The sequence below is a fragment of the Anolis carolinensis genome, chromosome 6 (assembly GCF_035594765.1).
Source record: "Anolis carolinensis isolate JA03-04 chromosome 6, rAnoCar3.1.pri, whole genome shotgun sequence".
Taxonomy (NCBI): domain Eukaryota; kingdom Metazoa; phylum Chordata; class Lepidosauria; order Squamata; family Dactyloidae; genus Anolis; species Anolis carolinensis.
This window is the reverse complement of record NC_085846.1, coordinates 22,036,931-22,050,638: the sequence shown is the minus strand read 5'-3', so window position 1 is coordinate 22,050,638 and position 13,708 is coordinate 22,036,931. Positions and strand designations below refer to the sequence as shown.

At 42.9% G+C, this 13,708-nt stretch overlaps 1 long non-coding RNA gene and 1 other non-coding gene across 3 annotated transcripts in view; both read left to right on the top strand.

Annotated features, from left to right (window-relative positions):
* The first annotated feature begins 6,080 nt into the window (after positions 1–6,080).
* LOC134292504 (uncharacterized) overlaps positions 6,081–13,708 on the top strand; it is a 74,849-nt gene continuing 67,221 nt past the window's right edge. The window contains exon 1 of one of the 2 annotated variants that reach the window (XR_009999744.1): positions 6,081–6,287. This is a non-coding gene — a long non-coding RNA (uncharacterized LOC134292504). The remainder of the gene's footprint in view (positions 6,288–13,708) is intronic. The other variant, XR_009999743.1, reaches the window with a different exon arrangement.
* mir129b (microRNA mir-129b) lies at positions 8,483–8,596 on the top strand. Its single transcript, NR_129842.1, has one exon. It is a non-coding gene; the product is annotated as a microRNA mir-129b (primary transcript).

Here is a 13,708-nt window from a genome sequence, read left to right as displayed (position 1 = left end):
GCGACATATATAATTTGTAGATAGTGTTTGTCCTTACTGGTGAGTTTGTATGACTGTCATAGTCTCATTTTGCTCAAAAACTGCATCTATATGAATTTGTAAGAATTCTATGGAAGATTAGTTTAATTGCTTGTTTGATGGCTTCCCAGCCAGAATTCATCTTGTGCTGCATCTTTGAATAAAAAGCTGAGTTCAATGTATGGCCAGATTCCATTTTCATAACTTAAAAAGTTGCAAGTAGCTTCTGGTGTGACTTGCAGTTTCTCAAGTCACTCCTGATACACACACACACACACACACACACACACAACTTTAAAAGCTTAATGTGTTGTTGAAGGCTTTCATGGACAGAATCACAGGGTAGTTGTGTGTTTTCCGGGCTGTATGGCCATGTTCCAGAAGTATTCTCTCCTGACATTTCGCCCACATCTATGGCAAGCATCCTCAGAGGTTGTGAGGTATATTGGAAAAATATTTTTCCCTTTCCCTTTTTCAGTCTCGATGGTGCTTTGAAATAACAGGAGTAAAGGTGTACCTCTGCAGTGAAACTTGAGTTTTTCAAAAATGTAAATTCCCTTATTTCTCACTATAATCTAAGCTTATGAGAAATTGTGAGTTGCACTTCAACTGTCTCTGCAGAGTTGATGTCTTCTGATTAAGTGAAATAAATACAGATCGCCAAGGACATGTTGAAGGAAGGGCAGAGTATAAATATGAGGGGGGGGGGGGGAAACCTAGATTCACCTACACTGTAGAGTTAAGGCAGTTTAACACCACTTTAACTGCCATTGATTAATGCTATGGAATTGTCGGAGTTGTCATTTTATCTTTAGTCTTCTCTGCCAAATGGTGCTAAGCTGGTAGTTGTTAGAGTGGTCCAGCATTTCTGTATTCTCAAATAATATGCTGTGTCCAGATTAGTTCATCAAGTCCTCTGCTATGGCTGACTTCTCTGGTTGAATTAGTCTGCAGTGTCTTTCATGTTCCTTGATTCGTAATTGGGCAATGCTGTGGTTCCTATGTAGATATGTCCACAGCTGCATAGTATATGGTAGATTCCTGCAGATTTGAGAGGATCCCTCTTATCTTTTGCTGAACATAGCATTTGTTGGATTTTTTTTAGTGGGTCTGCACATAGTTTGTAGGTTATGTTTCTTCATCAGCTTCCCTATGCGATCAGTGGTTCCCTTGATGTATGGTAGGAACACTTTTCCTCTGGGTGGATCTATGTCTTTACTCTCGTGGCTTGCTCTTGTCCGTGCGGCTCTTTTGATGTCTGTTGTGGAGCCCAGTTTAGGTGGTTCAGTTCACCTTGGAGGAGGTGGGGTTCACAGATCCTTTTTGCACAGCCTGTCAGGGCTTTAATTGTGCTTCTTTTTTGATGTGGGTGATGGTTGGAGTTTTTAATGTAGGTATCTTTCAGTGTGTGTAGGTTTTCTACAAACTGTGTGGCCCAATTTTTGATTGGGTTTGTGGATGACTAGGACATCTAGATATGGCAGTTTTCCTTCATTTACTTTTTGCATGGTGAATTGGATGTTTGGGTGGGTGCTGTTGAGGTGGGCCAGGAACATGTTTAGTTATTCTTCTCCATGGCTTCAAATGCTGAATCTTATTTGAATGTTAAGCTAAAATGACTGTATGTCTTATGTCCTTTGTACCTATCTGTATTTGATCCAATAATAAATGCTGTTTATTTTTGTATGCAAGAAAAAGTTCTCCTTTAGTACATCAACCTGTTTTCATAAGTTAACTTATTCAACAGGACTGGCACTACTATTAAGTAGGAAAATGTAGTTACTAGAGGTGGGAAATTCTGGGAACTGGCAACAGAGAGCTGTATTACACATGGTCTGCCTTCTCACTAAGGTAGCCTTCAAGTGTGGTCTTGGGTGCTGCCTCATCCCCACCACTGAAGAAAAATATCAGCTGCTACTTCAGTCTTATGCAATGGAAGAAGGCACCATCTTGTTCTTCAACCCAGGAAAGAATATACATTTGGCTTGTTGCGTTACATATTCACAAACAATCCCATAGAATCTTCCCAATTCAATTGGCAAAATGGTTCTCCATTCCAGCACCAATACTGGACTGAGCAAAAAGATCTGCATAACTCAGTAAACAAAAATACATGTGTAAGCAGGAAAAGGAACATTTCACCTAGTCTGCAGTCTTAATTCCTTTCCTTTTTTTGTTCATAATTAGATTTACAAAAGCAAAGACAAACAATATACAATACCTCACCAGATGATATTTGTGGATGCTCTTACTCTGTACTGTATGGACTTCCGGAAAGAAACAGTTTCTAGCACTAAAACCAACAAAATTTGTTGTTATTTTTGCTCAGCTAAGGTTAAAACATTGCACTAATATTTCATTAATGTTATTTCCTCATATCCTTTCATGAACTCTCCATCCAACCAAGGAAACATATTTGAATGCTAAACTAAAATAATTGTATACTTTATGTCCTTTGTACCTCCCTGTATACCACTATTTTGAACCACTTAGGCTGAAACCCAGTACATATTTCTATGGAGAGAGGTTCTATTGAACTTAATGAGGCTTACTTCTGGTAGCATGCATAAACTTGCACTGGAAGAACATGGTGCTATACATATTTATTCAGAAGTAAGTCTCACTCCATTCAGTCATGAAAGTGTAATCTTTGAACAATGACCTGTATTTTAAAAATAAACATGTTTGTTAGGGATAGCATATAAGCAACAAAGCCATATACATTGTATTGAAAACATTTTCTCACTTTTGAACAGCACATGTCCACATTTCTCAAAGACTGAATTTCTTTCTAGATTTGCACAAGATAGGATGTGTGTTCAATAGAAAAAGAATCCAGCTTTGTTGAAGGATAAATCACTGGACACATTCTTAGCAGGACAGAAACCTTTCTATTAATATATATCTGAGGAAGAGGAAAAGGCTTTATGTACAAGTCTGGAGATATAAACTATTGGGACATTAATTTCTTAATGAAGTAAACAACTTGCTAGGATAAGGTGGAAGAAAAATATTGGACTACAGAGAAACCGAGTAAAGAAAAGCAGGAAGTTCTCTTTAAAAACAAATGGTATATACCTATGCACGTATCTTGTACTGACATTTATTTATTTATTTATTTATTTATTTATTTACAGTATTTATATTCCGCCCTTCTCACCCCAAAGGGGACTCAGGGCGGATCACATTATGTACATATAGGGCAAACATTCAATGCCCATAAACACATTGAACCGAGACAGAGACAACAGACAGACAGACGCAGAGGCAATTTAACCTTCTCCTGAGGGGATGTTCGATTCTGGCCACAGAGGGGAGCAGCTGCTTCATCGTCCACTCTGACGGCACTTCCTCACTTCCTCATTCCAACGTTGTAAATTAGTTAAACTTGCCTCCCCACTTTTTTTTTATAAGTGGTACCTTATTTCCTACTTGATAGATGCAACTATCTTTCGGGTTGCTAGGTCAGCAACGAGCAGGGGCTATATTTTATTTTTAATTGATGGGTGCTCACCCCTCCACGGGCTGGCTTCGAACTCATGACCTCATGGTCAGAGTGATTTATTACAGCAGCTGTTTACCAGCCTGCGCCACAGCCCGGCCCTCTTTAGTTAAAGAGTTTCCTTCTCTGGAAGTTTTAAAGCAGAGGCTCAATGACCCTCTGTAGGGGATGCTTTGATTGTGTTTTCCTGCCTGACAGAAATGGGGTTGGACTGGATGACCCTTCTTTTCCAACTCCACTTGCTGCCAATGAGTTTCCGGACCCAATTCAAAGTGAAGGCTATTACCTATAAAGCCTTATACGCTTCGGGTCCAACCTATCTTTGAGATTGCATCTCCTTCTATGAACCGGCATGGGCTTTAAGATCTACTGGGGAGGCTCTCTTCTCGGTCCCACCTCCGTCTCAAGTGCGGTTGGTGGGGACGAGAGAGAGGACCTTCATGATAGTGGCCCCCTGGCTTTGGAATGCCCTCCCGGGGGAGATCGGGCTAGCCCCCACCCTCCAAACCAGGGGTCCTCAAACTTTTAAAGCAGAGGGCCGGTCCACAATTCTTCAGACTGTGGAGGGGCCGAATTATCATTTGGAAAAAAAAAACGAACAAATTCTTGTGCACACTGCACATGTCTTATTTGTAGTGCAAAACAACAACACCAACAATGAGAGAACAATACAGTATTTAAAAATGAGAACAATTGTAACCAACATAAACCTATCAGGATTTCAATGGGAAGTGTGGGCCTGCTTCTGGCCAATGAGATAGTCCAGTTAATTAGGATTGTTGTTGTTGTGTGCCTTCAAGTCATTTCAGACTTTGGGCGAGCCTAAGTCTAAAATTATTTATTTATTCATTTACTACATTTATTTATTACATTTATATCCCACCCTTCTCACCTCGAAGGGGACTCAGAGCAGCTGTATGTACATACAATACATTATATTATTAGCATAGCACAATATTAGCATTATATATTACTATATTGAACTATACCACTATACTGTAATATTATATGTAATATATATCATATAATTAATATTATTATATGGTATTATTAGTATTATATTGTATAACATTATAATATTATTATCAATATTATATGTATATACAATATATTATATTATTTAAAATAATATAAAAATATTATATGATAAAACTGAGAGTGGGGGCCAGATAAATGACCTTGGAGGGCCGCATCCGGCCCCCGGGCCTTAGTTTGGGGACCCCTGCTCCAAACCTTCCGCACGCAATTAAAGACCTGGCTTTTCCGACAAGTCTTCGACCATGTTTAGATTCTCTAATAATACATATGAGAACCTTTAGATTCTTTATTAGCACTTTACAATTCTGAGATCGAATCCTGCTGTTTTATCTACAGCAATGGTTGTACAGTAGAGTTTCACTTATCCAACACTCGCTTATCGAACATTCTGGATTATGCAATGCATTTTTGTAGTCAATGTTTTCAATACATCGTGATATTTTGGTGCTAAATTCGTAAATACAGTAATTACAACATAACATTACTGCATATTGAACTACTTTTTCTGCCAAATTTGTTGTATAACCTGATGTTTTGGTGCTTAATTTGTAAAATCATAACCTGATTTGATGTTTAATAGGCTTTTCCTTAATGCCTCCTTATTATCCAACATATTCGCTTATCCAACATTCTGCCGGCCCGTTTATGTTGGATAAGTGAGACTCTACTGTATTTTATTGTTTTTGCCAGGGGGTACTGTGAATTTATGATGTTGTGTTGACTGTTTATTGCCTGTGTTTTGTTTTGTACTTGTTGTATTTTGCATGTCACACCTTGAATGTTCTGTGAGCTGCCCCAAGTGATGGTGGTGGGATATAAATAAAAGATGATGATGATGATGATTATTATTATACTAGTGAGCAATTGGTATCCTAAAATGGTGTCAATGTTAAAAGAAAAAGGATGCAATGGGAATATTTGATTTCTAATATATCTAGTAGTAGTTGGTTATTGAAAACGATTATGGGCATTCAGCAAGTGCTGTGCAATTAGGTGCAGTTCAATAGTTGCATATGCAGCTGCTGGTAAAGCCCTAATCCGTTTACAGTGACTTTTTTCCACAGTATGACTTGGTTACCCCCCTTCCTCTTCCATTCCCTTTTAAAGGGATTCAGTTTCTTTGACACCTCTATAGGCAATATCCATGGTGTTGAATGTGCGTTTAATTTGGGGGGGGGGGGGGAGTGTGCCACTGTCCATGGTGCTGAAGGCAGGCCAGCAGACACAGGAACTGTCCACGGTGTTGAAAGGCAGGCTGTCATTTCACAACGGGCTGTCCGTGGTGCTGAAAGGTATCGCCAGCTACGGGATGCTGCCCATGGAGCTGGAGGTGTGTTGGTGGGCACAGGGAACTGTCCGTGGTGCTGAAGGTCCAGGGCTCTGTTGGGCTCAGCACCACCACCCGCCTCCCCCCTTCTCCTTCCTTTCTTCTTTCCTTCCTTCCTTCTTTCCTTCCTTCCCTCCCTGCCTGCCTGCCTGCCTGCCTGCTCTGCGCCCCGCGCTCCCCCCAGGGCTCCTCTTCCTCCCCAATCAGAGGCGCTTCGTGACTGCCTGGCAGATGCGTCACGCTCGGGCCCGGAGTTCCCTTCCCCGATTCGTGACTCGCCTGCCGGAGTCTCGGGCGGGACTCGGCAGTCTCTGCAGCTCTGCGATCTGGACACATCTCCTCCTCCTCTCCTCCTCCTCGAAGCCTCTGCCTGCCCTACGGAGAGCATCCTTGGGAAAGAAGGTGAGCCCCTGCCATCTAGAGACAGGCAGAGGAGAAGAGCAAGGACAGGGATCTTGATAGCCCCGTCCTTCTAGGGAACTTTGGCAAGGTTAGAGGGCTGGAGAAGGGGAAAAGATAGGATTTGGCAAACGGTCATGGGAAGCTGGCACTGACTTAGGCATTTGGTGGGAGACTTGGGAGTTTTTTTTTGTTCCCTCAGAGCTAAATGCCTCTCTGTGTAGACTTGAAACAGATAAGGGAAGTGCAAAAAATAAAATTGTGTGTCGGGGAATGTATGTGTTTATGTTTTGCAGGAAGAGACAGAAGCAATGGTTAGGTCTAAGCTGGGCTGTGTATGCATGTGTGCTGAGATGCATCACTGGCCACAGTTGTCTCCTGCATGGATGTCTCTCTATGTACAGTTCTCAAGCCCTTCTTTGCTTGTATGTAATCTCCCCACAGACTCTGCTTTCTGGGATGCGCATCTTTTGCCATGGTTTCAGTGCTTGGTTCCTCCCATCTAGACAAAATATGCGTGCCTCTGTATACCGGAGACTGTACATTGGGGCGAAAGTGTGTTGTATTGTGGACATGCCAGTTATCACTAAGTGGATGGGCGAATACATGCGCTCATGCAGGATTTGCAGGATGTACGTCTGGGCGCTTTTCTGGCACGGCAAGTTTCATATATGGAAAAGGCATGTCAGAAAAAGCATACAAATTGCAAAGCATGATAAGCAATGGTCACGGGTTAATCTGGGTGGGATTTGTTGCTGAAGATACACATGCTGCGAAGCCACAGTTGGTTATGGTTTCCTGCTGCATGTATAAGGGAAGTGCAAAATGCGAAATCAGACATGCGAAATCATCACACATGACGAAGAATGAGCAGTTTGCATGTTTCGCTTTCAGACAAAGGCTTTCTACACAACTCATCGCCCTTTTTTGAAAGCACCTTTTGAGCATAACAAGAGTGTAGGTTTACAGACTGGGATAGAAAGGTTTGGGAGAGAATGAAAACATGCCATATAGTGCATATATCTGTGAGGTGAAAAGATGTGTGTTTGCGTGAATGTGTGGTATGGCCTGTGTGTAAACAAAAAGACAGCTGTCTGCATGTGTGACACAGTGTGTGTGCCTGTTTACAAGCACATATTGGTGCATATCTCAGTTTGGATGTACCCTTAGGCATGCTTGGAAAATGAGACGGATGTGTTTTAGGGAGCTCTGGGTACATTTGTGCCCATATGTTTGCTTGCACATGTGAGCTTACCCAGGCTTAAGACTGTGCCCTCTCATTCCTGGAGGGACCGTGCGGTTTTACATGCATTTCCACCCCACAATAGCTGCCATTCAAAAGAGAGTTTGATTTGGGGGCATCTCATCTTTCCTGGAAAGTATCAGTGCTTCCAAGAGTGGGATGGAGAGGAACCCAGACCCCTCTGTGTCACTCTTTCTCCAGGACTGTGTGCACGTATGTGTGTGTGCTAGCTGGTTCAGTATGCATGTACATGCCCTTGTTGAATCTGACAGAAGAGGGAAGGAAGGTGGAGTGATCCCTTTCCTCTCAAGACCAAAGCAAGGAAGATGCAAGGAAGGGCTGGAAAAGGTTTTATTTGAGGCTTTTGGAGAGGGCTGGGCTGGGTCTAGTCTTCTGCAGAGGCAGTGATGGGTGTGAGAGGCAGGGTCGAATAGGGAAGAGCTGGTCTCGGGAGCATCTTTGCTGGAGTGGGGTGGGGAGAGACTGGGCAAGGAGAAATCCCCCTCCTCCTCCCCAGAGCTGGCGATTGCCTGCGTGGGCGTTTGGGAAGCAGGGAGCTCCCCAGTCAGACGGAAGGCAGGAAGGCAGGAAGGAAGAGAAGCAGCGGATGGGTGAAGGTGGGGTGGAGAGGAAGGACCCCTGCTTTCCTATAGGGAAAGAGGGGCGGAGTGCCAAACAGCAGAAGAGAGGCAAAGAGAAAGAAAGAGAGCCTGGAACCGGTGTGTCCTTCTTGAAGCCCAGAGCTGCAGAGGGAGTCCTTGGAAGCCCGAAACCAACCAATGGTAGGGAGGAACCCCTACTTTTGGAGCCCAAAGGCTGGTTTGAAGGGGGGGGGGTCTGCGAAATCCAACAGGTGCCCCGGGTCCAGAAGCCGCCGGAAGAAAAGGACTCCCCTCCGCCTCTCCTCCCTCCCCTCCGCGGCCAGAAGAGACGAGGCGGGCGGCAGCAACAGCATCAGGGTCTTCCCTGGGTCTTTTTGCGGTCTGGGCTTTCTGGGTCTGTCCAACCCCCGTATCAGAAAGCCCTTACCCCAAAAAGCATCCGGGGCTGGACGAGGGCATCGCCGCGACGCCGCCAAGGAGCGCCCTCGGAGCTGCGAAGCGGAGGAAAGGAGAAGGAGGAGGAGGAGAGAACGCCCACCTGAGACACATCTCTTGACCCTGGTAGACCTTTGCAGTAGCCTCATCTCCAAACTGCCCTCCCTCCCCCCTTCCTCCCCTTTCTTGACTTTCTGCAGCCCTCTTTCCCTCTCCGCCCCTGGCTTCTTCTTCCTCTCCCCTCTCCCCTCTCCCTTCCTTCTCCATATCCACTCTTCTTTAACATTTTTGTATTTTCTCCCATCATGAGCTAGGGGAAGCTACTCTTTCGGATCACAACCCTCAGAATCCCCCTAAACTGGGGGGATCCTAGGAGTTGGCATCTCAAAGAGTCAGTCTCTCTAACTCTAGGCATTGTGTGGTTGCAGGTGGATTTTATACTACAGTCTAATGCAATAAGAAACTAAGGAGCTGGAATGGAACAGACTCTCATCCCCGCAATATGGTGAAGTGAATGTAAGACCAGGCTAGGCCTAAGGAAACCTGAGTTTGGAGCATGAAGCTTTCAGAGTGACCTAGGACTAATTGCTGTCTCTCAACTCAATCAATGGAGCCCCTGGTGGTGCAATGAGTTAAACCCTCGTGCCGGCAGGACTGCTGACTGAAAGGTTGGTGGTTCGAATCCAAGGAGTGGGGTGAGCTTCCGTCTGTCAACTCCAGCTTCTCTAGCGGTGACATGAGAGAAGCCTCCCACAGGATGGTAAAACATCTGGGTGTCCCCTGGGCAATGGCCTTGCAGGCGGCTGATTCTCTCACACCAGAAGCGACTTGCAGGTTCTCAAATCGCTCCTGACATGAAAAAAAAAGTTTTCAATTTTACAAAGTTGTTATGTAGGTAAAGAGTGGGGGGTGGAAACAGACCCAAGGGCCTTTGAAATAAGGTGGTGGTAGGGAATGCAATAATATTTTAATAAATTTATTTATTTACAACATTTAAATTCTGCCCTTCTCACCCCAAAGGGGACTCAGAACGGCTTACATGAGTGGCATTATTCCATGCCTGGACAACAACAATAATTAAAAGTAATTAAACGACAATTTAAAACAATATTAAAACAACACATGTAAACATTAGATGACTATTGTGCATAGATCCAAATCCAGATAATCAGATAATCATATTCATCAATCCAAAGCCAATTATTATTATTATTATTTATTATTTGCGACATTTATATACCGCCCTTCTCACCCCGAAGGGGACTCAGGGCGGTTTACAAGTATATATACATACAATATATTATATTATACAACTATATCGCAATATTATTAGTAATAATTATTAGTAACAATTCCAACTATATTGCACAGATAATTATGCTGGGCCTAATGCTTGCTCTCAAAGCCAAGTTTTCACTTGTTTGCGAAATGACTGGAGGGAAGGGGCCAATCTAATTCCACTAGGGAGGACACTGTGTCCTATTCTCTCCCCTCATCTTCTGTCCCTCATGCAACCAAGGGTTCTCCAGCATCATCTGTCACAGAATCATAGAGTAGGAAGAGACTCCAAGGGCCATCCAGTTCAATGACATTCCACCATGCAGAAAAACACAATCCAGGCACTCCTGACAGATGCGTCTCTTTAAAAACCTCCAGAAGAAGGGATGCCACCACACTCCAAGACAGCGTATTCCACTGCTGAACAGCTCTTATAGCTCAGGAGGTTTTGCCTAGTGTTTGAATGGATTTTTTTAAAAAAATTGAATCCACTGTATCCCATTCTAGCCTCCAGAGCAGCAGAAAACAAGTTTGCCCCTCCTCTTCCAATGTGGCACCCCTTTAAATATGTAACCAAAACTATTGTGTCCCCTCTCAACCTCCTCTTCTCCAGACTAAACATACCCAGTTTCCTCAGCTGTTCCTCACAGGACTTGGCTTCCAAATCTCTGGTCATTCTGGTTGCCTTTCTCTGGACATCTTCCAGCTAGTCAATATCCTTCTTGATGCCCAGACCTGGACACAGCATTCCAGGTGAGATCAGACCAAAGCAGAAGAGAGTGGGACTAAGACTTTCCTCAATCTAGACACTGCTCCTATTCATGCAGGCTAGAATCACGTTTGCTTTTTTAGCTGCCGCATTACACTGATGACTCATGTTCAGATTGTGGTGTACGAGATCTCTTTCACACGTACTGCTATCAGGTCAGGTTTTCCCCATCTTATACCTCTGTCATCTTGTTGAAATTCCCTTTGTTAGTTTTGGCCCAGATGTCTGATTTGTTAAGGTTGTTTTGAATCCTTACCCTGTCGTATATCCTTTAATCCATAATCCATCATAATACTGGACCCAAGACAAGAATCCTGTGACATCCCACTGATCACCTCTCTCCAGGAGCCGTTGTTGAGCACCCTTTGAGTTTGGCCGCTCAAGTAATTACAAATCCCTCTAACAGTAGCATTGTCTAACTCATTTTACCAGCTTTACTTCAGAGCTCTAGCTCGGGAGTCAGAATCCTGTGGTTATCCAAATGTTGTTGCTTGATGAACCAGTGTATAACAGATAGTTGGTTTGATAGATGACACAATGACTTTTCCTTACAGTTTTCTTCTGAACCTCCTGTATCTGTTAAATGTCATATTTATGACATAGATTTTGGGCACCTAGATTCAAGTTCTGATCAGAAATACAGGATTTCCAGAAGTTTTTAGACAGAGGCAATATAGCCACCTGTCAGGAGTGTTTTGATTATGTACTCTTGCATGGCAGAATGCGGTTGAACTGCATGGCCTTTGTGGTCTCTTACAACTCTATGATTCTATTCTCAACAAGGTCGTCTTGGACATGCTGTCTATGTCTCTGTTGTTGACCCATCGGTACTTAGCAATTTGACTCAACAGTATCTTCTTGGGATGAATGAGATGATTAGAAAGAAATGGCCGAACATTGCTGGAGGTTAGTTTATGAACAATATTGGTGAGTGACAACGTTCTCTTTGGTGCTTCCACTGTCTGGTCTTCCAGAACCCTTCTGAACAAGGGCTGTGGCTCAAAGATGGTCAAAAGAAGCTGTATTTCCAAATTTGGTTCCTGACATATCTATGGAGTGATGGAAGGACCCCTACTGGAGGCTCCCAAGCAGCTGCCGTTTCAATCAATGTAAACAAGTACTGAGACAAATAGATCAATAATCTTTATTCAGTAGAAGGTAGTTATCTGTATTATTATATACCCACAATTTTCCAAACTTGGCACCCTCAGATTTGTTAGTCTACAACTTTACTCTCCCCAGCCGTCATGCTATAGGGCCATATCGGATGGGGAAAATGGGAATTGCAGTCCAGCATGTTTGAAATGTGCTGAGGAAAGCTGTTAATGGACATTACTTAGTCAGAGCAAACTACTTTTACATTTCATTGTTTTGGATTGCAAATAAAAGTAATCTTTTTATGGAAACAAGACAAGTTTCAAAACATTTATACGATCACTGGGATCTAGCGTTCAGTCAGGTCTTGATGAGTAACATCCCTGTACAAGATCTTTGTAAAATCGCAGTAGTTTGGTCATAAGGTCGATACATACATACCATCGTGAAAAAGCATAGCTGGCCATACTGATATATTCAGGACAGTTGACAATGTCAATTGTCCTGATTGTATTGAAAATATATATGTTTGAAATAAAATTTAGGAATGGACAGCTTTTTCGTCTTCCCTTTCAAAATATTACAGAATGAAGTGAAGACATCTAGTTTCAGATTTACCAAGGGACAGTCTTGTAAATCACTTCGGCAGATGATGACACAAATTAATTAATGGAAGAAAGGACCAGTTAATGACTATTAGCTGTGACATCTTAATGGAGCTTTCATGTTGAAAGGCAGTATACTTCTGGACACCAGAGATTGGGAGCACACAACAGAAATGGGCCATTATATTAATGCCCTACGTATGATCCTATAGAATCAGTGTGGTGTAGTGGTTTGAACATTGGACTACAACTGGAGACAAAGGTTTGATTCCCTGCTCAGCCATGGAAATCCATTGCGTTTTTCTTTATGTGTCAGGAGTGACTTGAGAAACTGCAAGTTACTTCTGGTGTGAGGGAACTGGCCGTCTGCAAGGACATTGCCCAGGGAGCACCCTGATGTTTCAACATCATGTGGGAGGTTTCTCTTGTGTCCCCACATGGGGAGCTGGAGCTAAGAGAGGGAGCTCACCTGCTATCCCCGGATTTGAACCGTCGACCTGTCGGTCAGCAGTCCTGCCGGCACAAGGGATTAACACTCCCAGCCCTCCAAAAACCCATGATAGGTTTGTCTTAAGATCACCATAAGTCAGAAAGGACTTGAATGCACACAACAACAAATGTAATAGAGGCACCTGGCTAATTATTCTTCTATGCAGAACATGAACCCTAGATAGAATGGTCTCTTTTCTGTATCAGAGAAGTCTTGCGTTCTTGCAGTCAAATTGAAAATTATCAAAATGATCTGGCATTTTAACTATGCTAAAACATAACATTGTTTGAGTTTTTAAATCATTTTTTAAAAAAGGAACAAAACCGTAGAGATTTAGACAATGATGAGTGTCATGGAGACACAGGCTCATAAAGAGAGGAGACCATGCAGTCCATCTTGGCCAGTCCTTTGGTTGATGCAGCAGATGCAAGTCATCTTTACAAGATGGCTGCCTAATAGCTTTGTCTTGAGAACTCCACTACTAAAGCAGGTCTTGGGTTCCATTGCTGGATTATTATTGTCATGGAGTCTCTCCTAATGTTTAATAAAATCAGCCCTTTAAGCCTATTCCTGCCCTTCGTTTGCTATAGTGCTATGTTGCCATGTAATGAACGTGTTTTTCAGTGGTTTTTAATTCTGTTTCAAATGACTTACTGCATGTTTTTATCTATATGTAATACATCTGCAGATGTTTTAATTTTTGTACAATGCTTTTGTGACTTTTGGGAAAAGGCAAATGGGAGATAGTGGTGGTGATGAAGATAATGCTATTGTCCTGAATCTTGTCGGTTTGTATCAACTACAGCAAGCTCATTGAATCAGTTGTTGAATTTTGAATCAACACATTTCAAAGCGGTCTACTGTCATGCCAATAAGTGAATCTAATTGGCCATTGGGATCAGCCTAT